General features: G+C 40.6%; 1 protein-coding gene and 1 long non-coding RNA gene across 2 annotated transcripts in view; both read left to right on the forward strand.

Moving 5' to 3' along the window:
* Nucleotides 1–23,925, forward strand: part of SGPP2 (sphingosine-1-phosphate phosphatase 2) — a 102,619-nt gene that overhangs the window by 11,003 nt on the left and 67,691 nt on the right.
* Nucleotides 1,300–22,300, forward strand: LOC121925196. Its single transcript, XR_006102815.1, has 4 exons — nucleotides 1,300–2,211; nucleotides 6,915–7,039; nucleotides 11,008–11,067; nucleotides 21,834–22,300. It is a non-coding gene; the product is annotated as an uncharacterized LOC121925196 (long non-coding RNA).

Below are 23,925 nucleotides of genomic sequence, written 5' to 3' on the forward strand. Positions count from 1 at the left end.
AGAAAATTATTATGGGGTTTTCTTGGCAAGATTTGTTTGGAGAGAAGTTTGCCATTTCTTTCCCCTGAGGCTGAGAGAGTGTGACTTTCCCAAGGTGGGTTTCCATAACTGAACTGGAAATCAAACCTTGGTCTCCAGCATCATATAACCACTATAATACCAGCTAAATATCAGTCAGTTTGAAAACCAGTATGGTGTTGAGATTTTGTGCTGGACTCAGGAGACTATCACATGGGGAGGGGAAATCAGGGGATTCAAAGTTGTGCGCTCGCAGTGAAGATTTTCACACACATTGTGATCTGAGAGGACATATCCCAGGATGAACCAGGAATGCTCCAGCAACAAACCATTCATGGGGCATTCCTGGTTCTTCCCAGGATAAGTCCTCTTAGATCAGTGGTTCCCAACCTTCCTAATCCTGTGACCCTTTAACACAGTTCCTCATGTTGTGGTGACCCAAACCCATGAAATTATTTTCGTTGCTACTTCATAACTGTAATTAAATAGGTGTTTTCCAATGGTCTTAGGCGACCCCCGTGAAAGGGTCATTCGACCCCCAAAGGGGTCCCGACCCACAGGTTGGGAACCACTGTCTTAGATCATGATGTTGTTTGAAAATCTTCTCCACAGTTGTGCAACTTTCCTGAGAAAATGCGTTTTTAATTCCTTGATTTCCCTGATGTGATAGTTTCCTATGATTCTGAAGACCAGTGTTCAATTCCCAGCTCAGCCATGAAAGCCGCTGGATGACCTTTGGCAAATCACATGCTCTCAGCCTCGGGAGAAGGTAGTTGCAAACCTCCTCTGAACAAATCTGGCCAAGAAAACCTGTGGTAGTGTAGCCATAAGTGAGAAATAACTTGAAGGCATGCAACAACAACAAATCAGTCAATTTGTACTTCTATCAGTTTACAAGACAGAATATTATAACTATACATCTGCTCAATTCTCATTATAAAATATCTCAGTTTTCACTCCCCAGATCCTATACTCATTAAATCCCCTTCTGTTGTTTTCTGATACTCCACCAATTAATTCCAGTGTCTCCCTCAAAAATGTTTCTCTGCTCTCGCTCTTAATAAATGTTAATTTATCAATTTCTGCTACTTCTAATACTTTTGTTTCCCCCTCTTCACTTTGACAAACTATCAACAGCTTTCTCAGTATTTAGCATAAGCTATTCATGTTGCTGCAAGGCAAGATTTATTTGAAGCACCAGACGCTCCCCTGTTTGTTTGATTTGAGCCTCCTTTCTTTGCTCCTGGCAGCCGACAGGCTATCCCTGCCTCCTTCTAGAGGGGATATTGCCAGAGAGATTGGGAGACAGCAGCTTCAGTGGCTGGAGAAGTTGGACCAGGTCATTGTTGCTGATGATGGGCAGGTACTGGACAGTTCTGGCAAGGCTGTGCGGTGCTTCCAACATGGGCACAAGATAATGGGAGCACTTTACACCTGGGAGGAGCAGCCGAGGTGCTGAGGTCAAAGGGCTGGAACAGGGTAACCAGATGTCCTAACTGCAAAGGAGGACAAGGCTCCTCAAGAAAATGTTGGTCATGACAAAATATATGATAAAAACATTCAGAGAAATATAAATCCATGCTTCTTAGTCATGTTGAAAATGGAGGGTGGTTTGGAATTTTTACTGGACATGTCCTGGAAAAGGAGGACCTCTGGGCAGGAGCTGACCCAGCATATCTTCACCGATGGGCACTTCTGCCTTGGGTAAGCAAGAGAGAGTGATGTCCGAAGGACAGGGTGACCAGATAATACTACTAATTTACTACTAAGGGTGGCTTAGTGGTTAAGACACCAATTCTGATGATTGGAAGGTCGGCAGCTCAAGGCCCAAGTACCGCATGATGGGGTGAGTTCCTGTCACTAGTCCCATCTTCTGCCAACCTAGCAGTTCAAAAGCATGCAAATGCAAGTAGATAAATAGGTATCACTTCAGTAGGAAGGTAACAGTACTCAGTGCAGTCATGCTGGCCATATGACTAGTGGAGTCACCTTCGGACATCACTGGCTCTTCTACTTAGTAACAGAGATGAGCACAACCTCCTACAGTCAGTTACAACTAGACATTAGTGTCAAGGGAAAACCTTTACCTTTACACCACTACTCCTACTACTACTAATATTTATTTCTTACCTGTCTCTCCCCATAGATCAAGACGATGTCATAATCACAAAGGAGTGCAAGGCACCATAAAATGTAGGAAATTCAAGAAAACATGTTGGATATAACAAAATAAAAGTTAAAAAATACTAATTTATATATTATATTATATTATTAATATATTAATACAGTCCTCCTTCCATTTTCTCAGACTTTGAGTCTGTGATCTTGGTCCTTAGTGGACCGGCAAGATGGTGCATGCAGCCATTCAAGCCAATTGGGCTTGAACATGTGTGGATTTCCATTTTTGCAGGGGGGGGGTTGGAATGGATCCCCCATGAAAATGGAGGGATGACTGTATTGATATACTTAGCTGCTCTGAGACCCTTTGTGGCTGAAGAGTGGGGTATACTCCAAATAAATAAATAAATAAATAAATAAATTTTATGTGGTCTATTTGCAGCTATATTACATATACTGTATTTTATTATGTACTTGGCCAAAGTTATCTGATCTTTGAAGTTATCTTCATTTAAACACCTTGTTGGTTTGCAATATACTTATAGAACTCTGAGCAAAACAAATGCTTTAAACTGTACTTTACAAGCAACAAACCCATGACTGAATTTACATTTAAATTATTCCTTTCATTTGTCCATTGTGCTGAAATTAAAGGAAAACCCCTTTCAACGTTTGCACTATGTCTTCAAGGAGCCCATTGCCTAACATGTTCAGTGTCCTTTTACCTCTGAGAAGCAAAGAGGCCCTGAACCCTGGGGGCAAGTCTTGTCTGCTGCTACTCCTAGGAAAAAAGAACTTGAGAAGGCTCCATCCTATCTCCCTCTTTCAATGAAGATAGGCTGCCAAGTAGACACTTCTCTTGAATGGGAACAGCAAACATGGTGCTACTGAATAGGCTTCTTAGCCATGCTCAGAATGGAGGACATTTTGGCATTCCTCCTGGACAGAAAGTTGAAATGTAGGATATGTCTTGGAAAACGGCATCTGATTACCTTTTGGGGGAGGGAGATTCAGAAGCCTGGTGAAAAGGGACAGGGGTTGGACCCTTTTGCAGCCCAAACTGGGTGTATTCACAGGGCTTGATTATAGCAGTTTGATACCACTTTAGCTGTCATGGGCCCCATTCACACTTCGTTTTTGTGCTATGGAGATCTGGGGAGAATTGATGATGCAGTACTAAATCAAAGTTCCCACTATGGCCACATTCCCACTATGATTTAAAGCAAATTGCTGATCAGATTATATGATCATAATTCCCATTTTAAACTGGTTCTGATCCTACTGTGATTGGCTTCAATTGCTATGAAGTGAGGCAAATGCAAAAAAAACCACTCTTTTCTGACACTAGTTCTTTGGTGGTTCTTTTGAAAAAAATCGATTCCAAAATTTATTCAACAACTAGAAATGACTGATCTGAATTGCATCATTCTGGAAGAAATGGACTAATGGCAGAGGGGTGTTTACCATCCCTCCTCAGTATTTGGTAGATTCACCCCCCCCCCCCCCTGTGGTGGGGACCTCAGGTCCCCCTGGACTCCAGGGAGAAACAATGAGGCAGGTAAGGAGGTTGGAGGGCTCACGGCCACCTCCTCCAGGCACTGCCCCACAGGAACTCCATGGCTCCGAGGGAGGGACTTGTGGCACTGAAAGACCCTAAAGTTTAGCCTCTTTTTGGAGGGAGGGGGTTTGACGAGCCACAGAAAGGCAAGATGCCCCGCAAAACATGGTAGCGGTGGCTATTGCGATGGCAAGCCCCTCTGAAGAAACATTGCCATGAAACACTGGGATAGGTTCACCTTAGGAGAAGTCACACTCTCTCAGGCAAGAAACCCCCAAGGATTTAAATGTAGGGTACAATATGTGTACAAGAGCTTTGTTTGCACCAACTTAGGACCAGTGTCTGATGTGGTTTTATTTCTGAGGAAAAACGACCTCTTACTTTCAGCCCCACTGATAGGTGTTTTTAAAAAAGTCAATCAAATCATACACACCTTTGTTATATTGATGATGTGAGTATTTAAAGGAACTGTCTACTGCAACCATTCAGTTTCAAAGGTGTGCATAAACTACCATTTTATTTTTATTTTTTTTGGGGGGAGGGGAAGGACAGTGATGATGTTCTCAGGAAGAACCCACTTCATGGCTTTGGCTTTGGCTGGCACGGAAAGAGCAAAAGTGGGCATGATCTCCCCCTGTGCATTAACCCCCTCCTTCCGTTGCTCAGAATCAAATCGCAAGCAAGTTCTCATTTGTGGCTGGTAGGAAAAGACTGGTTCTTTTCCAAAAACTGCTGAAATCCTCTTTTTGAAAAAAAAAAAACAGATTAAGGGGGATTTGCACCAGCTCACCCCAATTCGGGTTGGGAAAAACTGATCCAGTGTAAATGACCCACGTTTAAACCAGTTTGCAAACTGATTTATAACATAGTGTGAATGACCCCCATGGTTTCACCCTTTCATCCATGGTTTCATTATTTTAAAAATGTTGTTGATACTTTTAAAGATTAATGAATTTTAATATGATAAGATTTTATATTGATTTTTAATTATTTTTTATCTTTAATTGTGATCTCTAGTTTGCTTTATTCTGTTGCAACTACCTTGAGTCTCATGTTGATTTATTATTATTAACTTTATTTATAAAGCGCTGTAAATTTATACAGCACTGTACTAAGTCCCTTTTTAATTAGACGGTTCCTGCCTCAGGCTTACAATCTAAAAAGACACCAACAAGAAAGATGGGTTATAAATAAATAATCTTACTGAATCCTGGAATTTGTAATTTGGTAATTTTTTTTCCTAGAGAAATTTAGGTCTCTCTCCTGAACTACAAACACACACACACACATACACAAATCTCCATGTTCAGGTCCATGGCCTGCTGCTATTGTCATCACCAGTAGGGTGTGTATCTGTACCTATTTATCTGCTTTATCACTTGTGATACTATGTGTCTAATTAAATCTGCACCTGTCCACTCCATGTATGTCTGGATCTCCTGCTGCGAAAGCTTTGCCTCACTTCTATGCACAAAGAAAGTTCAGTTTATAATAACCCTTGCCTCCGAGAATGTCCCTTGAGCAACTTGGGGGTAATGTAGGCTTCTAACTTGTCTCCGTAGAGGCAGGTGAGAATTTACTAGAGAAAGATTGGTGCTGCATACTTGTGTATCTCCTTTTAGAGAAAATACACAAGTTTCAAATTTGTTTCCAGAAACTGCACCAAATTTTTTTTACCAAAGAAACACTTCTGTTAACAGGCATCATACAGCAGTGTGCCAACGCAAGGCTGTCCCTGTGCCAGAAAGCAGCTGTGAGTTAGACAAAGGGAGGCTGTGATGTACCAGTCATCACTAACTGATTGTCATGGAGTGAAATTCATTTGCACCTGAGTTTTGGGATCAAGTAGAGGGAAAGGTAACTGCCACCCCTTTTCAAGTTCTTCTCACATGTCTGACTTGTGCTACTGTTTGATGTGAATCAAGATATTACTGGCCCACTTACTGGTGATTCTGATTTTGAGCAAAGGATGTCAATGTTTTAGATGACCTGCAGCTTTCACATTTCATGGTGACTTGGACAGAGGCAGAGCTGAGTTAATAAACTATATTTTAGCTGGATTGGGAGCAGTCTGGCTGGGGACCAGGCATTTGCATTAGGATCTGATGTACACCACGTCATGTTGGTGCCTACTGCAAAAGTCTGTTTGTTTCTACCTTGCTCTCCTTTCCTGTATTAACTCTGTTGCAAAGTCCTAAATGGAAGGGTCCGGCATCCCTCTCAGCCAAAAGAAGCTAAAATTGCTGTATCTCAATTAATTTCCCCTTGAGTAAATTGCTAGTAGAAAAGTTTCTTTAAGGGCAGAGAGTAACATGCTTTTTATTCATTTTATGTGATTTATAAAACTCTTCCAAAACTCTTTTTATTATGGGATTTCAGGGCAAGATTGATACAAAAAACACACTGCAGAAATAATCCAGTTTGAGACTGCTTTAACTGCCCTGGCTCAGTGCTATGAAATCTGGGAACTGTACTTTGGTGAGACATTTGGCCTTTTCTTTCAGAGAGCTCTGGAGCCACAATAAACGGCAATCCCCAGGATTCCCTAACACTGAGCCAGAGCAGTTAAAGCAGTCTCAAACTGGATTATTTCTGGAGTATGCTTTAGACTTTGGACTTTGAAACATTTCCAGATTTAAAAAACATTGATAATTTGAAAAATATAAAAATATATAAACATACAAACTGTTAAAATGACTAAAAAAACTACAACAACAACAAAGTGTTAAAACCATGCACAGGTATATTTTGAAATAAAGTAGTCCCTTGAGGCTTTGATTTAGAAAACAAACAAACCAGCACCTTGAATTCAGGGCAGAAACACACTGGCAGCCCCTGCAGCTCCTTTAAGACCACTGCTCTGTGCTGCCTATATGGCAGTTGCGCCATCAATCTTGCTGCTGCATTTAGCACTAGCTGCAGTTTATGAGTCATCCATTTAGAGGAGATAAAGCAAAAGTGTACGTGGGCAGGCTAGGCAGAGGAAGAGAGTATGAACATGAGAGATGTGAATGGGGCAAGTACAAAACTGCCACAATGTTTATTCACACTAAAGAAAAATGTATAAAATCCAGTCAAGGATATCCTGTGGGAAATGCATGATCTTCCACAGGTGTTATTCTCATTCGTCACTCTAGTTCTAAAAGTGGTCTTTGATGTGGTGAAAGTGACACTGTTGGATACTGTAAATAATAAGGTTCTTGCATCTGATCCCTTGCAGGACTGTGTAACTTCTCCACTGTATTCCACCAGAATGTAAAAATATTGTTATGGTCACAAGACTTCTGTGAGTAGTGAGAAGTCCTAGGAGCAGCATTTACCAGGATTTGTTTTCCCCTGGAAGAGGTACGTCTTTACAGTACTGTACTGTATTGTACTAGATTTATTTAGACACGTTCAAGTTAATCAAGGTTGGAGACAAAGAGTACATGCCTACAGGCTACAAATTCACTGCCCTACAGCAAATATCCAGGAAAATACCCCCAACTCAGCTCCGTTCTCTCACCTTCTCTCTAGGGACTTTATTTTATTTTATTTATTTTTATTGATCGTATGTACAGCCCTGTGTAAACCTACAGTGCTTTATAAATAAATCTTAATATGAATAATTTACCACATGATGCTAAAAAGCAGAATTTTAATAGGATAAAAGTGTCTTTGGGCAATACTTATCACATGATGTTGTGCCTGTTCTGCTGCTGCCCTGCATGCTACCTGTTACAGCAGTCCACGTTTTTTCTTAGAATCATATTATAGAGTTATAGAGTTGGAAAAGACAAGGGCCATCCAGTCCAACCCCCTACCATGCAGGAAATCTCAGTCAAAGCATCACTGACAGATGGCCATCCAGACTCTGTTTAAAGACCTCCAAAGAAGGAGACTCCACCACACTCCAAAGAAGTGTCTTCCATTGTGGAACAGCTCTTACTGTTCTTCCTCATGTTGAGGTGGAAACTTTTTTCCTGTAGCTTGCAGTCATTGTTCTAGGTCCTCTTCTCTGGTGTAGCAGAAAACAAGCTTGCTCCATCCTCAATATGACATCCCTTCAGATGTTTAAACAGGGCTATCATATCACTTCTTAACCTTCTCTTCTCCAGGCTAAATATACCCAGCTCACTAAGTGTCTCCTCATAAGGCATGGTTTCCAGACCCTTCACCATTTTGGTCACCCTCATTTGGACATGCTCCAGCTTCTCAACATCCTTTTTGGTCAAGTGAGGCCTGACCAAAGCACAGTAGACTGGCAATATTACTTCCCTTGATCTAGATACTATAGTTCTATTAATGCAGCCTAGAATCTCATTGGCCTTTTTAGCTGCCGCATCGCACTATTGACTCATGTTCAACTTGTGGTCTACTTGGACTCCTAGATCTTTTTCACATGTAGTCTTGTTAAGCCAGGTGTCCCCCATCCTATATCTATTCATTTCATTTTTTTCTGCCTAAGTATAGTACCTTATATTTCTCCCTCTTGAAATCTATTTTGTTAGAGTTGGCCCAGCATTCTAATTTATAAATGTTATTTTGAATTTTTATGCTCTCTCCTGGGGTATTAGCTACTCCTCCTAATCTGCAAATTTGATAAGCATGCCCTGTATTGTTTCATCCAAGTCATTGATAAAGATGTTGAATAGCACTGGTCCCAGGACAGTACCCTGTGGCACCCCGCTGGTCACTTCTCTCCAGAATGATGAGGAGCCATTGCTGACCACCCTTTGGGTTTGGCTGGTCAACCAATTACAAATCCATGTAACAGCTGCCTTGTCTAGCCCACATTTTACTAGTATGTTTGCAAGAATATCATGGGGGACCTTGGCAAAGGCCTTACTGAAATCAAGATATGCTCTATCTACAGCATTGTCTTCCTCTACCAAGATAGTAATTTTATCGAGAGAGAGAGAGAGAGAGAGAGAGAGAGAGAGATCAGATTAATCTGGCATAACTTGATGGGCAAAACCTGTCAATTGACTCTCAGTCTCAATGCTACTCCATCACTACCTTTTTGTAATAGATCCCTTCCATTCCAGTTCCACTTCTCAGGCAATCAGATGGTGGGCATGATTCTGCTCCTCTCATCCCTCTCCTTCCCCCTTGCAGTGATCATACAGCCAACAGCTTCCCAGAGTTGGCTTCTGTGTTCATACAACAGCTAGCCAGGGAGACAGTTGGCAGCTAGAATCGCTTACCCCCTACTTATTTATTTATTTATTTACAGTATTTATACCCCGCCCTTCAACCCTAAAGGCTCTCAGAGCAGCTTACAACTATTATTATTTTTAATTAGATGATTACCTGCCCTCAGGTTTACAATCTAAAATTACATGACACAAAAGAAGAAGGGAATGGTGGTGGGGAAGGGGATCAGGTCCAGCAGTTCTTCTCTCCCTCTGAGGCCTGGACCAAGGCAGATGGACTGGAGGGAGGGCTGTGCTTCTTAATCTAAGCCAGATCCAATGGAGCTGAGCCTGCATCTCTCCCTCCATGGCTGGATGGCACCAGTTGGACTGGAGGGAGGGCTCTTTTTCTTAGTCCAGGCCAGGCCCAATGGAGCTGAGCTGTTGTGACAATGTGAATTCAGCAGCCCCAGACTTTGAGGGGATGGAGAAACAGCAACCACAGCTCCCAATAGCTTCTAGAAGCAAGGAAGCCCTGTGCTTCAGGAGGGGGGAGGGAGAACACTTTTACATAGGTGGCATTTGGCAGTGTAGAAAACAGATCATGCAACCATAGATCACCAAAGCACTACCATAAGGAAAAGTGTGATACAATATCATGCAACTAGTGTGATTGTGGTAAGACAGCAGGCTGATGTGATAAAGTCCTAGGTCTCTCTGGTTCAACTTTGCTATTTTCTATAGTGTGCTTGGTGGCATTAATTGACAAAATTCAGAGTTCACAATGTAAGGGGAACTTGCCTTCTCTCTTTTCATTATCAACTTCAGTATAATTCTACAGTATTATATATTTCTGAATAATTTATAGTTAAAGTGCTTTTGTGCCTCATTTCCTTTGGAACTGTGGTGCAGGAACTCATTTAGATACAAGAAAATAACCTTGTCAGGGAAGGAAAAGAATGATTATGTGTGTTCCCATGAGCCCTCCACAACCAAATAGGTCATTCGCTTCATCTCTCATTTATGCCATTACTTAAAGGGAATGAAGACAGAATGGGAAATGACTTCTTATTTTGTTCCCTCAATGCTGACCTATTTTAAAATGTCTGGATAAGAGAGAAAATCCATTTTCATAGTGCTAAAGATAATATCTTTCATAAGAGGGTTGGGCTTCCCCATAAAATTTTCTCATCCATCCAAGTATTTATTTGTGTTTGGCTGGGTGTGTCAGTGCAGTCTTTGCTGGAGAAACATGCAAAAGAAACATTTGTCATTGGGGCTCTCAACTCTCCTGCTTCACACAGAAAAGCAGTTGGCTCCATAAGTTCATTTGAATGTATAGGCTTAGAAAATAATGTCAAAGAAGAAAGGCTAGTTTGAAACAAACTATTTCAACAGCATGATTTTTTTCCCCTGAAACACTGTACTTCAGGGATTAAAATGATGAGAAACATGGATGGTGGACTGCCAAAGAATAGGAGGTGCTATAGATTATATTTCAGAGAAAAGCGGTGGTAATCCACTTTTGAATATTCATAGCCTAAGAACCCCTTGAAAAATTCATGGGGTCACCATCTGTTAACAGGTCACCTGAAGCACACATATAAACACACATTCTGTACTGTGCCTATTTGCCATGGCCTTCCAATGGCAGTTGGTGGAGTGGCAAATCCACAAGGGGTTTAAATCTGAACCTCAAGGAGCTACCCAAGGTGCAGAGTATGTTTTGGAAAAACAGCTCATCATACTGGCTTGTCCTACCCTGTGTCATTCTTGTTATGTGCCTTCAAGTCAATTCAGACTTATGATGACCCGGCCTATCGTAGGGTTTTATTGGCAAGATTCATTCAGAAGAAGTTTGCTATTGCCTACCTCTGAAGTTGACAGAATGTGCCTTGCTCAAAGTCACCCATTGAGTGACTGTGGCTGAGTGTGCATTTGTACCTTGCTCTCCTGGAGGCTTAGTCCAACAATGAAGCCACTATACTAGATTGTCTCCCTTTGTGACACAGTGTTGTACCACATTTACTTTAATAATGATACTTCATAAATTATAACCATAAATGTCTTAAGACATAAATATTCCTTCCATTGAAACATTAATGTGTGTGTGTGTGTGTGTGTGTAGGTATGTGTGTACAGTCATGCTCTTTCAATTCTTTAGCTCACATACATGCTCATTTACCCTCTCTCACACAGTGGCTGTATCTCTATTGCAGAGCATGACTGAGTGCGTTCACATCTGTAACGCTGGTGCAGGTAAGTGGCTGTGTGATAAATTTACAGAATAGCAATAGCAAGTAATAGCAATAGCAAGTACATTTCTATACTGCTTATTAGTGCATTTAAGCATTCCCTAAGCAGTTTACAAAGTGTTAGCTAATTGCCCCCAACAAGCTGGGTACTCAATTTAGCGACCTTGGAAGGATACAAGCCTGAGTTGAGCTTGAGCCCTTCTCTGGTATTGCACTCGCAACCTTATGGTTTGTGAATGAGTGGCTGCAGAACAGGCATTTAACCACTGCACCACCAGTGCTCCTGAAAATAAAAAGAATAATAATGATGAAAATATACATATGATTTTATATAAAGCATCAAAATCACATAATACACTAACAAAATATTATATTTAAGAAAAAATAAAGAATAAAGCAATAGAACAAATAAAAGGAGAAAAAAGTTATGAAATAATAAAAGAGAAGGAAAAAAAAGAAAAAAAAAAGGATAAAGAACATATATAACTAGTACTAACCCCCTTAACCCCCTCACCTTAGTGAAATATTTGGATTCCCACTGATCTAACTAGTAGTTTAATATACATCCTATTATTACTTCTCTATCAGAAAAACAGAGAAACGAAGAAAGGAAAGAAAGGAAATAATAAATAAAATTAAATAAGAACAGAGATATTAAATAAGAATATCTCTGACTAAATTTTAAACATAATTTAATATTGCAGCACCTTCAACATGGGGAAAATGAGATCAGTAACAAGTATTTTGTTATTAGTAACAGGTAACAGCTAACCAGATGGAATCTGAACTGGGATTTCCTATATAGCTCCCTGTCACTTATATGTGGCACTGCAAACTTGTATGTGCCACTGAATAATATGTGATGCAGTTGATGGATATCTATTGAATTTGTTCATTAGACCAAAATGTTAATAAATCCTATTGCATAATTGCCAAGGACAGTACAGGAAGAAGTTTTTTTTGGTTGTTTGTTTATTGCTTTCAATAAACTTCATCCTATGCCTTTTCTTCAACCAATTCACTGAGTTCCTTTGAAAAAAATTCTTCTGGAAAGTCTCTTTCTTAGCTGCGTCAGACTCAGTCATCCATACTTCTTATATCAAAAACAATTTGGAGCAGATTAATTATTTGAAATGGTATGCAAAACCTCAATGGAAATTAGCCATACCACTTCATGCAATGCAAATTGTATGTAATTACATAGTATTATCTGGTTACTTACTACATAAACAGGGAAGTTAATTGCTTCTATCTAAAGGAGATAAATTTGCAGCAGGCAGCTGCTTTAGTGTGCCCTCTCTTACTAATTCACAGGATGTGCTTACCTCATGCTAAAATTCACTTCTTTTGTTTTTATGGTACCTAGAAATAGAAGCTGATGCCAAATGTGCAAATGAACATGCTAATGAGAAAAGTGGGCTGGGGGAGGAATCCCAGTAACTACTAGATAATTTTCAAAATGAGTTTTAAAATATTGAGGGCTCAGGTTTAAATTTTCCTAGGCACCAGGTATTGTATACATATGCCACAGTATTCTGTATTTATTCTGCTTTTTCATGGCTGCTAAAGATCCTGCTGCCTCCTGAGTAAGAGAAAAATGATTCACACAATCAGAAATTCAATTTTATGGTTGCAACCAGTTTGCTATAGATAGAGGCGGGTCTGTGTGGGGGGGTGTATCTGATGAAACCCTAAAGGAGGGATGACACCACTCCTCCCCAAACATCTGCCCTTTGGCAGAAAGGGGCTGTGGTGTTCGCCCTTAAAACACTGAAGAGATGATATGAATGGGACAAGACTCAGTGGGAGGAGGAAGGAGAGGCCCCAGGTTTTTAACAAAAAAATAATAAAATTTTAAAATAAAATTTAAATTTAAAAACTCTTTTAAAATTTATTTTAAAACATCACCTCTTACCAAATTATAACTTTAACCACATGAAACTGTTGTTGTTGTTGTGTGCCTTCAAGCCGTTTCTGACTTATGGCAATCCTAAGCCAAACATATCACGGTGTTTTCTTGGTAAGTTTCTTGAGAAGGGGTTTGCCTTTGCCATCCTCTGAGGATGAGAGAGTGTGACTTGCCCAAGGTCACCCCAGTCGGTTTACAATCTGAGCCAGGATTCAAACCCTGGTATCCAGAGTTATAGTCCAATGCTTAAACAACTATGCTATGCTTGCTCCCCGCATGAAACTATGTACATGTAAATACATTAAGACTGTGCATATATTGTAATTTAAAGGTATAATTTAAAATTTTGCTAGTTGTTTATGTCACAATTATTACCATTACAATTTATGAGTAAAATTAGTACAAAAGCCATTACTAAGGATTCTGTATGATGTGTTATGGGAGGAGGTCAATTGATGGTGACTATGGATGTCAACCCTAGTGGGTACAAGTAGAGTGTGCAATCCACTGCAAATGCAAATGCAAATGCCTGTTAGACGGCCTTATAGATACCTCCCATGCAGGGTTTAACCAAGACTATTTTGTTGCCTGACCTAAATGACCTAAATCCACAGATATACGTGGATTGGCAATTGGATTTTGGCTAAATGTCAACCCAGAAAAGAAATAATTTGGATGGTTGGGTGTGTGTGTGTGGGGGGGGGTCTTCAGGGACCAGAACAGGTGGAATTGGAGCCAAGGGCAACCCATGAGCTTAGACTAGGGTAGTTGCAGCTGCAAAGCAAAATCCCCCCATCCTCCCAGTGGTATTTCAAGTGGCATTTGTTTTAATTGTAAGGCCACATGTGCACTTCCAGTAATAGAGTGGACACAGGGCCTCTTGAATATGCCCACAGTACAGCAGCAATTACAGTGCAATTACATTGGAACAGCACCAATTGCAGTAGCAGAGTATGCTTTCTCACAACAGTAGAAATTGCTGAGCTTTCTATTTGATGATGGCTTTTTACAGGTGAAAAGCACTTCTGTTCATGCAGGAAAGGACATTGGAATTTTCCAGTTTCCTCTGCCTACTGCAGCCCACCAAAAGGATCAAATGTAGCTGGGTCTCCAACTCTGAGGGCCAGATTTTTAGATGGTGTAGTGCCTTGCAACACATAACAGGAAATTGATGATGATGATCTTTATTTTGTGTGGGCACATGTGTTTGACACTTATACAAAGTGTGTACATGCTTTGTATGCATGTGTGAGTACACGTGTGTGCATGCATCTCCATGTTGGGGTATGTGTGTGTAAGAGGAAGTATATATATGGATTTGAGTGCATATACAGTGGGGTTTTGCCATCTGCGGGCTTGCCATCCATGGATTTGAGCATCCACAGATGGCAAGCCCTGTTGTTTTCAATGGAGGTGCATGCACATGGCTGCACTAGCAGCCATGTGCACATCTTGCCAGCAATTGGGGATAACAGGACTTGAGGTTACACATTTTTTCTTATCTGTGGGGGTGGATCTGGAACAAATCCCCCAGGATATGAAGGGCTAATTGTATGTGTATGTATGTGTAAAGTTGTGCCTGTGAATCTGTGTACCTATGTTTTTCTCTCTGAGTTGGTGTGTCTGTGTAAAAATGTACATGTGGATTTGTATGTGTGTGTTGGGTGTGGATGTGTAAAGGTGTACCTGTGGATGTGTGTGTGAGTACAACACTGTGTGTGAGCACATCACTTTGCGTGTGCATGTGCACACAGCATTTTTCTGTGTGGATGCTACAGTACATGACATTATTATAACTTGCCTGGTATAGCTCTGGTGTGCTGTTGCCATTGTTTTCAAGTACACGTTTTGACTGCAGAAATAATTGGCCTTAAAAAATCGAACCTGATGGAGTAAGAGAATGTGGTTTCTCCTGTCACATGGAGAAATTTAACTATGACTCATTTCCTCTGGCAGTAACTAGGCATAAGGTAGCCCTATTCAAAGAAGAATTTGTCTTGCCTTCTACAGAGGAAAAAGGTGAAAGGGCAGCTTGAATAAGAATGCAACCCTTCCTCATCTTTATTTGACTAGGAATGGGCGGAGGCTGGGCTATTGGCTGATATGCTGCTAGCAAGTAAAGATCTGTCTAGCACTGGCTGTAAACTGCCCTTCCACCTACACATTTGAATGTATGACCTCGATTGCAAAACAGGGATGTAGTCAGCTGTGGTTTATAACTAGATGATAGCTCTCTTAGCAAAGCTGCTGAAACAGACCTGGACTAATCAAAAAGTACAAGTCAGCATGATGTAGCCATTTGGGTGCTGGACTAGAACTCTGGAGACTGGAGTTCAAATCCCCATTCAAATATGGAAACCTACTGGGAAGTCACACATTCCCAGCCCCAGAGAAAGGCAATAGCAAAAAAACCCTCTGAACAGATCTTGCTAAAAAAAACAACAACCCTGTGATAGGTTCACATTAAGGACACCATACACTGGAACTGAATGTACACAACAACAGCCAAATCAAAAATTGTGCTGCCTTAAATTGCAAATACATAGCAGTAGTTGATCAGATGCTAGGTGAGATTCTAAAGCCAAAAGCACACTTTCTATCCATCTAAATAGCATCTAAAATATCAGAAGAAGGGATTCTGTGGTACTTTGTGGGATGAATAATGTCATTTGTTATGCAGGAATGGCTCTAGCTAACTGCTCTGAGTGTTAATTGTGGTTTAGTGTGAAAATTCATGACAGACAAAAAAAAGAAAAAAGAAATTGATTTGAAAAAAAAAATTTCAACAAAACGCCCCCCCCCCCCCCCCCAGAAATGCTCCCAATTCAGATAAGGAATCACGCCTATTCACTGCCTCCTTGCACTGGTGGCTGATGGTTTCCATGTCACGAGGATAGTGAATCCATTCTTGATTTAAGTCTGAACTGTAAAGGAGCTACCCAAGATTCTGTACTTATTTTGAGGATATATTCCATACCTTGGATAGATTAAAACATAGAGCAGATTCACCAGCCCACTGATATGTGAGACAACAGCTTCAACTGTTCATGCTAGTCAACAGATACATTTTACATAGTTTTAACAGTGTGGAGAGCTTGAGATAAATTCTTTTTTGGACTGCAGCTCCCAGAATCTCTCACCAGCATTACTACTGGGTGGGGAATCTAGAAGTTAAGAGTCCAAGTAACTTTTGCAAGTGCTGATAATATGCCACCCATTTATATAGCAATTTTTTCCCTTTAGCAACTCATGACTTTGGCCCTGTAAACACTGGTGTGAAAGGCCGGCATCAGGGCAGAATCGAGGATGTAGCATCCTCATGATACACATCCAGTTCAGCCCCTCCAGGGCACCTTGATGCTGTGCGCTGCTTCACATGGCACACAGCATCCTGGTGCACCTCTGGTGCTGCATCCATATGACCAAAGGAGCACCACATAGCCACGCCAATGTGGCTATGGCGCCCTTTTGAGGGCACAAAAAGGACCTGCCTTTTGTGGCTCCGTTTTGCACCCTCGGAAGGCCAGATCGGGGCCATGGCATGAGGTTGCCAAGGCCCCGATCAAGCTAGGAAAGGGGCAGCCTTAGGGGCTGTCTGCACAGCCCCTTTGTCTAACCATCCTGGTTGCCACTGTCACACCTTGAAATGGGAAAAATCTGTGGGACCTGCTTGACTGATTTTGACAGAATGAAAGTCATGCAAATGAGATGGGAATAGTTACCTTAAAAGCTTAATTTAAAAATACTTGAAACACTGTATCATGTGCAGGGTAAGTGCAGTCCTACAAATGTTGCTGAACGGAACCCACCCATTATTCCTAGCCAGTACAACCATGATTAGGGATGATGGGTTTTACATTCCAACAATACTGATTCTAGTGGGTTACAAGTTGTTCATCCCTGAGCTGGTGGAATGAGAATGTTGTTTTTAGACATCTTCCAGTTCCAGCATTAATCCACTATGTTTTTCCTCTTTGTGCTAAGTCAGGTTCTGGTTCCAGCATCAGCAAAGTGAATCTTAAATGTAGGACTTAAAAATGCAGACTAAGAACATGTTTAGTTATTCTGAAGGATTACTTTTCTCATGGAGATGAATAGGACAGTATTCCTGCCCCTCGCCATTAAGTCTTCAGAAGCTGTGCCAGTTGGTAGACATCCATGCTGAGGCATTCATTTCTTTGCATTTCTCATCTTTGCTCTTGCATACTTCATTTCAGGAATTCCCATTTGACATCAGTTCACTGGACTGCTGGACCCTAGTTCAGTATGCTTGGTCAGAAGGATCAACACACCATGGTTTTGAAATATTTAAGCAATGCAAGGGCCAAGCACATTAATCAGGCCAGAATAATCAACAAGTTCATTATTGCTGGAGGTTTTGCCAGTTTCTAGGCCCAGCATTTTCCCAACCTAAACACTTTTGCATTATGAATATTGCTGATCTTGCCTCATTTTTGAAGTTTAGCAAGATGGGGTTACTACTTGGAGAGGAGAACAGGGATCTCCAGATAGATTCTATAGAAAGAATCCTGCTTGAAACCCTAGATAGAGACTGCCAGTGTTGACAATACTGGGCTGGACTGGGCAGTATCTGATGCAAGGCCCAGAAGTATATGTTTCTCTTGCTATCAGCAACCTTGTAGTGTCTTCTCTGCAAGAGCTGTAAAAGTCTGGTGACATTGGTGTCAGAAAATCAAAGGAAGGGCCCCTGTTGTCTTATTATAGCAAGCAGTACTGTAAATCTGGTAGTTCCTTTAGGAGAATCTAAAAATGCAGAGAGCTATTGTCCCATCTCAATTAACAAGTTTTTGCAGTTGTCATCCCCACCAGGGATGGGTCTTTTCTAAAGCTAATGGGTCTTAATTCAAGATCAAGACACTCCAAAATATTTTTCCAATATTAATAATTCACATCTATTCACTTTCCCTTTCACACTGCTGACATTTTTAACAAAGCTGAGAGGAAACAGGGAAACCTGAAAGGAAGGAAAATGACATCTTCACCCCTTAAATTAAAAAAACAAAACAGAACAGAACCTGTTTTTGCTTTGATTTTGTGAGCCTTGGCTCAATTATAATGCTTTGTCAGGCATAGAAATATGCTCTCATCTTCAGACCTGTTGCTTCCACTTGAGCAAAATGATGATAGAGATGCAGGATTAGTTTACTCCCCACCATGTCTATTTAAAGCATATGCACATTCAATGTCTAAACTGGGTTGATGTATACCAGGTGTCCGCAGTAGGACTATCAGGTTTATGGATGATTGTTCTGGAACAGCAAGTGTTTCTCTGACTCACACTACTAGTTTAACACGAGCAAACAACAAAATTCTCAGTAACAAAATGATTGATTTTGTACTCATATCTTCTCTCTCAGTCCAGTGTTCTTTACCGACAACCTATTTCAGCTGGTTGCCTTTGGCCACAGTTGCTTCCAGAAAGCATATATGTTATACAATCATCCTGCTGCACATTATATGTTCCCCGTGTTTTCCGCTATCTCTTTTCTGCCAAAACTGCATTAAGGAGAAAAAGGAAAAAGCTGCACACAATGTTTATTTGTTGTAAATACAACGAGCATTTAAAAACTTACCAGGTATTTGCATAGCCATGGTATATAATTTTTCAGCGCTGATCTGTAATATCCTATGCATATTATCTGAGAGGGGTTTTTTTGGTTGATGTTTTTTTTAACAAAATCATGCAGGCTGGGAGATTCTGTGAGGTGTAGTTCCAAAACTAACTTTTCCAAACTTTTCTTGAGATGCATGGGCATGGCTCAGGGTGTGCAGCAAATACTTGAAGTTGTACATTGTGTTGCAATTTTATATCTGGATCTGGTTTGTGGACCTCAAGATCCTAGCACAAACAAAATACAAAAACCTAATGTAGATTTCATAGATTGTGAAATCTACCTTCTCATATTATATTTTCAGGCAACTCTGGTGTGTTTGCAATAGCAGCCACACCCCTTGGGTAAACTCACTTGCACTGTTGGTTGGGTCGCTTAAGAAGAAGCACAGTAGATGTTTGTAGAAACCACAAGCTGCAACTGCTCTATGCATCCTTTTTTCCACAATAGAAACATGACACACCATTCTGTTACATATTTTTCCACTGCCTTCTCATAATGGAGGGAATGTGCTACATGATCATGTCAGATGACTATTTTATACTACATGAGATATGAGAGAGGCAGCCTGGTGTAGTGGCTTGAGCGGTGGACTATTACTCTGGAGGTCAGGATTTGATTTCTTGCTCAGCCATGGAAATCCCACTGGGTAATTTTGGGTTAGTCGCATACTCTCAGCCCCAGAAAATCCTATGATAGGTTTGCCTTAGAGTTACTATAAATTGGCGGCACACAACAACAAACAAGAGATATGAAGGCAGAAAGATTAAGAGGTTTCTAGTATCATCTATGATTTATTTGATATTTCCAGGGCGTGGTATGAAGATTCATGATGCAACTATCTTGCTAAACTTAAAAACAGTCTGAATCTAATCAATATCTGGCAAGAACAGAGTGCCATGGAGTGCCATGTAGGCTGTTTTGAGCTGGTTAGATTATTGGACTAGGACTTGAGGAAACTAGCTTCTGGCCCCTCGAGAACCCTGAAACCTAACTTTGAACTGGTCACTCCCAGCCTGACCTACTTCACAGGGTTGATATGAAGATAAAGTAGAAAGGAGGAGAACCATGTGCACACTTTCAGCTTACTGGAGGAAAGTTAAGCTATAATAGCAATTAAATCTTAATAATAATCTTAAACTTGCCAGTATCTCTGCCTCAAGTGTTACAACTTGAAATGATCTAACTGCTGTTTACCCATACATGCAGATGACTCTATATGCATCTACAATAGCCTGCTTTATTTTACCTGTGTGGCAACATTTCTGAATCATTATAGGAATGATTGTGACGCCATGCTCTTCTGTACAACTATGTTAAATATTGCACCATTGAGAGTAATTGTATTGAGTACAAAAAAGGTGACTTCAGATATGTCAAGATAAAGGCTCTGAACTGCCTATTGTATTTACGATACAACCTTTGATAATTAACACATTGTTGCATAAGTTCTTCATATAGAGAAAGCTTTGCTAGGTGTGGTGCCCTTACTCCTAATGAGCTGACATGGTTTAAAGCACAATATCTGTGCTGTGTAAGGCAATCTCTAAGTAAGCAACACCTTTCCTGGTATGAAAATAGATCAGACACATTTAGACATATGAGCAATTTATCCATTCAGTTGGTGTAAACATGTGTGTGTAGGGGCATATGGGTCTTGTTTTGGTCTTGCACCTGAAAGAAAAGGTGCACATTTGGAGGTACTTCTAGAGAACCAGGTGGTCTTGGCAGTACAGAATGCTTTCTTCCAACTTTGGCTAAATCACCAGCTACAGCCATTGCTAAACAAATTTGATCTGTCCAATGTGATGTTTACTCTGGTAACTTCCTAGCTGCATTACTACACATCATAATATGTGAGTTACCCTAAAAGAGTACTCAGCATATACCCTGGAACAGGGAGGGGGATTAAGCTTCCATAAGATTAGGTGAGAGGTGACTGAGTCACTCCATAAAATGTCTAAAATGGACTCCCAAGAAATATTGATAAAGAAATGGCCACTGCACCCTGTCAGGAGCAGTAAAGGCTGCTTACAATATGTCCTCTGAACATTTACTAGAGAGTAAGCTACACTGAAAACATGGAAGGTACCTCTAAGTAGACATTGGGCCAAAACAGACTGCAGAAATAATCCATTTCGAGACTACTGTAACTGCCCTGGCTCAGTGCTAGGGAATTCTGGGATGGATTATTTCTGCAGTCTGTTTTGGCCCTTAGTGCTTTTAAGAGTCTTCATATACAGTATAATGTAATAATGAAGTGGAAAAGTAATCCCCCCGAGCAAGTATTTAACTAGTCAGAATTAATAACCACTTGCCTGCCAATGCTGAGGCATTACACCTTAAAAACAGTTCTGGGAGCTTTGCTACTCAGAAATGTGAAATAGTGCAGAATGGTTCCCAGAATATGGACTGATGAGGGCAGGTTTATTCTTATTAAATCAACTTTGAACAAAATGACTGGCTACTTATTTTAATTCTGTGTTCACTTCACAGTGCTGATACTGATTTTTAAGGCTCTAAATAGCTTGGGAGTCACATATTTTGAAGAATACCTCTTCCCTGATCAACTTGCCCATGATTTTAATAACTTCTTCCAAGACCCTTTTCCAGGTGACTCCATTACTGGAGTTATGTTATAGAGGAACAATGGAAAAACTTGCTCAACAGTGACTTCCTAGATATAGAACTTCATCCCTGAAAAGCCTGCCTGACACTTACATTGATGTCTTATTGATGTCAGGTAAAAATGCTCACCTTTACTCAAGCAACTTAATTGGTTATAAATTGGTTCACTGTCAAGTATTTAATCTGAAGTTTTATTATTTTATAATTTCAATTAATTGTACATCACCTTAAAATCCTTATAGCACAGAGAAAGGTATATAAATGATAGAATCAGGGGTCTTCTAGTCCAACCCCCTGCCATGCAGGAATACACAATCAAAACACTCCTGGCAGATGGCCGTCTAGTCTCTGTTTAAAAACCACCAAACAAGGAGACTCCACTACTCTCTGTGGCACCATGTTCCACTGTCGAACAGCTCCTACTGTCAGGAAGTTCCTCCTAATGTTGAGGTGGAATCCCTTTTTCTTTATTTTTCATCCATTGCCTCAGGTCCTATTCTCTGGGCCTACAGAAAACAAGCTTGCTCCATTCTCAACATGACACCCCTTCAAATATTTAAACAAGGCTATCACATCACTTCTTAACCTTCTTTCCTCCAGGCTAAACATACCCAGCTCCCTAAGTCGCTCCTCATATGGCATGGTTTCCAGACCCTTCATCATTTTGGTCACCATTCTCTGGAAACACTCCATCTTCTCAAACATCCTTTTTGAATTATGGTATCCAGAACTGAACACAGCATTCCAGGTGAGGTCTGACCAAAGCAGAATAAGAGCGATTCTATTACTTCCCTTGATCTATACTTGTACTGATGCAGACTAGAATCACATTGGCTTTTTTAAATGCTGCATCACACTGTTGACTCATGTTCAACTTGTGGTCTACTACGACTCCTAGATCCCTTTCAATGTAATCTAGTTAAGCCAGATGTCCACCATTCTATAGGAATACATTTCATTTTTTCTGCCTATGTGCAATACCGTACATTTCTCCCTGTTGAAATTCTTTTTTTTATTTTTGGTACAGGTTTCTAATCTATTAAGGTCATTTTGTATTTTGATCCTGTCCTCTGGGGTATTAGCTACTTCTCCTAATTTGGTGTCATCTGAAAATTTCATAAGTTTGCCCTCTATTCCTTCATCCAAGCCATTGATAAAGATGTTGAATAGCACTGGGCCCAGGAAAGAACCTGTGGCACCTATATAGACACTTCTTTCTTGGAGCCAGAGGATTTAATGGATGAACGGTTCTTTTAAGAGCTTCTTTACACTACTGAAAAAAAATAATACTCATCTCATAGTTAATGTGAGCAGGACACGACATTCTTGACATTTGCTTGAAATGTGGTTCTTCTTTATGTCTGAGGTCTTTAATCCAATTTTTAAAAACCTGCCTTTTACCTCACACTTTCCTGGAAAATCTGAATAATTGTTTGTGTGGCCCGATCCTTTGAGGCGGCATCACTGTGGAGCCTGGGGTTGGGGGTGTTGATGGGTGGAACAGGTTGCTGGGCAGTGATCTGGGTCATCTTATCATGACTTGAACATCACTTATAGAAACCATCCTGTGGGTAGGCAGATGCATGGGACAAGAAAGGCAATTGGCTGCTTACAGTAAAGCAGAAATACAAATATTTGCATGCATGATGGGAAGAAGAAGAAAAAACTTGTGGACACAGCCGTGTGACCAAATATAATACAAAAGGTTAGCAATATGGACTTTCCCCTTCCACTGAAATGAGTTCACTGGGAGAAATGTGTGACTGGTTATGCTGATCTCACCTCAATTTGTGAGGCGTTGACAGGGTGGCTGCAGACTATGAAAATGTGATGCAAAGCAGTTTTTTTTTTCATCTGCGTAGACAACTCCAAGCTCATCTTGAGAAGCCATTTTAGCAGACTGTTGGCAAGTACAATTAAGATAGTCCTGCAGTGAAAAAACTTTTTTCAGTGCTGTATCCTTTTTTAATGTATCTTTGGGAGCTGAATTTGAAAAACACAAAAATGTACCACTCACAGTTCTTTCACAAATTCAGTATTTTTATCTATTCAGTTGTTACTCAGCTTTAGGTGTGGATGCTGATGTTCCAGTGCAATTTCTTTTAGTGCTTTTAAATGATTTTTTCCCCATAGTGAATTAGTGTTTTGAAAGTTTTATTGGAAGACCTTGACCCCTTTCTTACTCATTGCAGAATGAGTTCATTCAGTCATATATAACAACACAGAGATGTCCAAACAAGTTGTGAAACAAATGTACACAATGGAGCAAATCTGAGGTCATTTTTGATTGCTACATTTCTATAAAACCAGCATATATGTTTTCAAAAGTTTTTTTGGCCCTCAGTTTTGCGCAGGCCTGTGTAATGTATTAAAGTAAGCACACTATGTTCTCTTTGCACTCATTGTACAATGACTAAAAGCTTCTGGCTGAATTTCACACAAACATCCATGAGGTATCTCTGTAGGCTGGCTCAGCTCCATCAGGGCTAGCCTGAAGAAAGAGGCTCCTCCCTCCATAACTGTCATCCTTTGGCCTGTGAAGGAGAGAATAGGCTGGCCCAGCTCCATCAGGGCTAGCCTGAAGAAAGAGGCTCCTCCCTCCATAACTGTCATCTTTTGCCCTGTGAGGGAGATAATAGGCTGGCCCAGCTCCATCAGGGATAGCCTAGAAGAAGAGACTCCTCCTTCCATA

This window comes from Sceloporus undulatus, chromosome 3, assembly GCF_019175285.1.
Source record: "Sceloporus undulatus isolate JIND9_A2432 ecotype Alabama chromosome 3, SceUnd_v1.1, whole genome shotgun sequence".
NCBI classification, from domain to species: Eukaryota; Metazoa; Chordata; class Lepidosauria; order Squamata; family Phrynosomatidae; genus Sceloporus; species Sceloporus undulatus.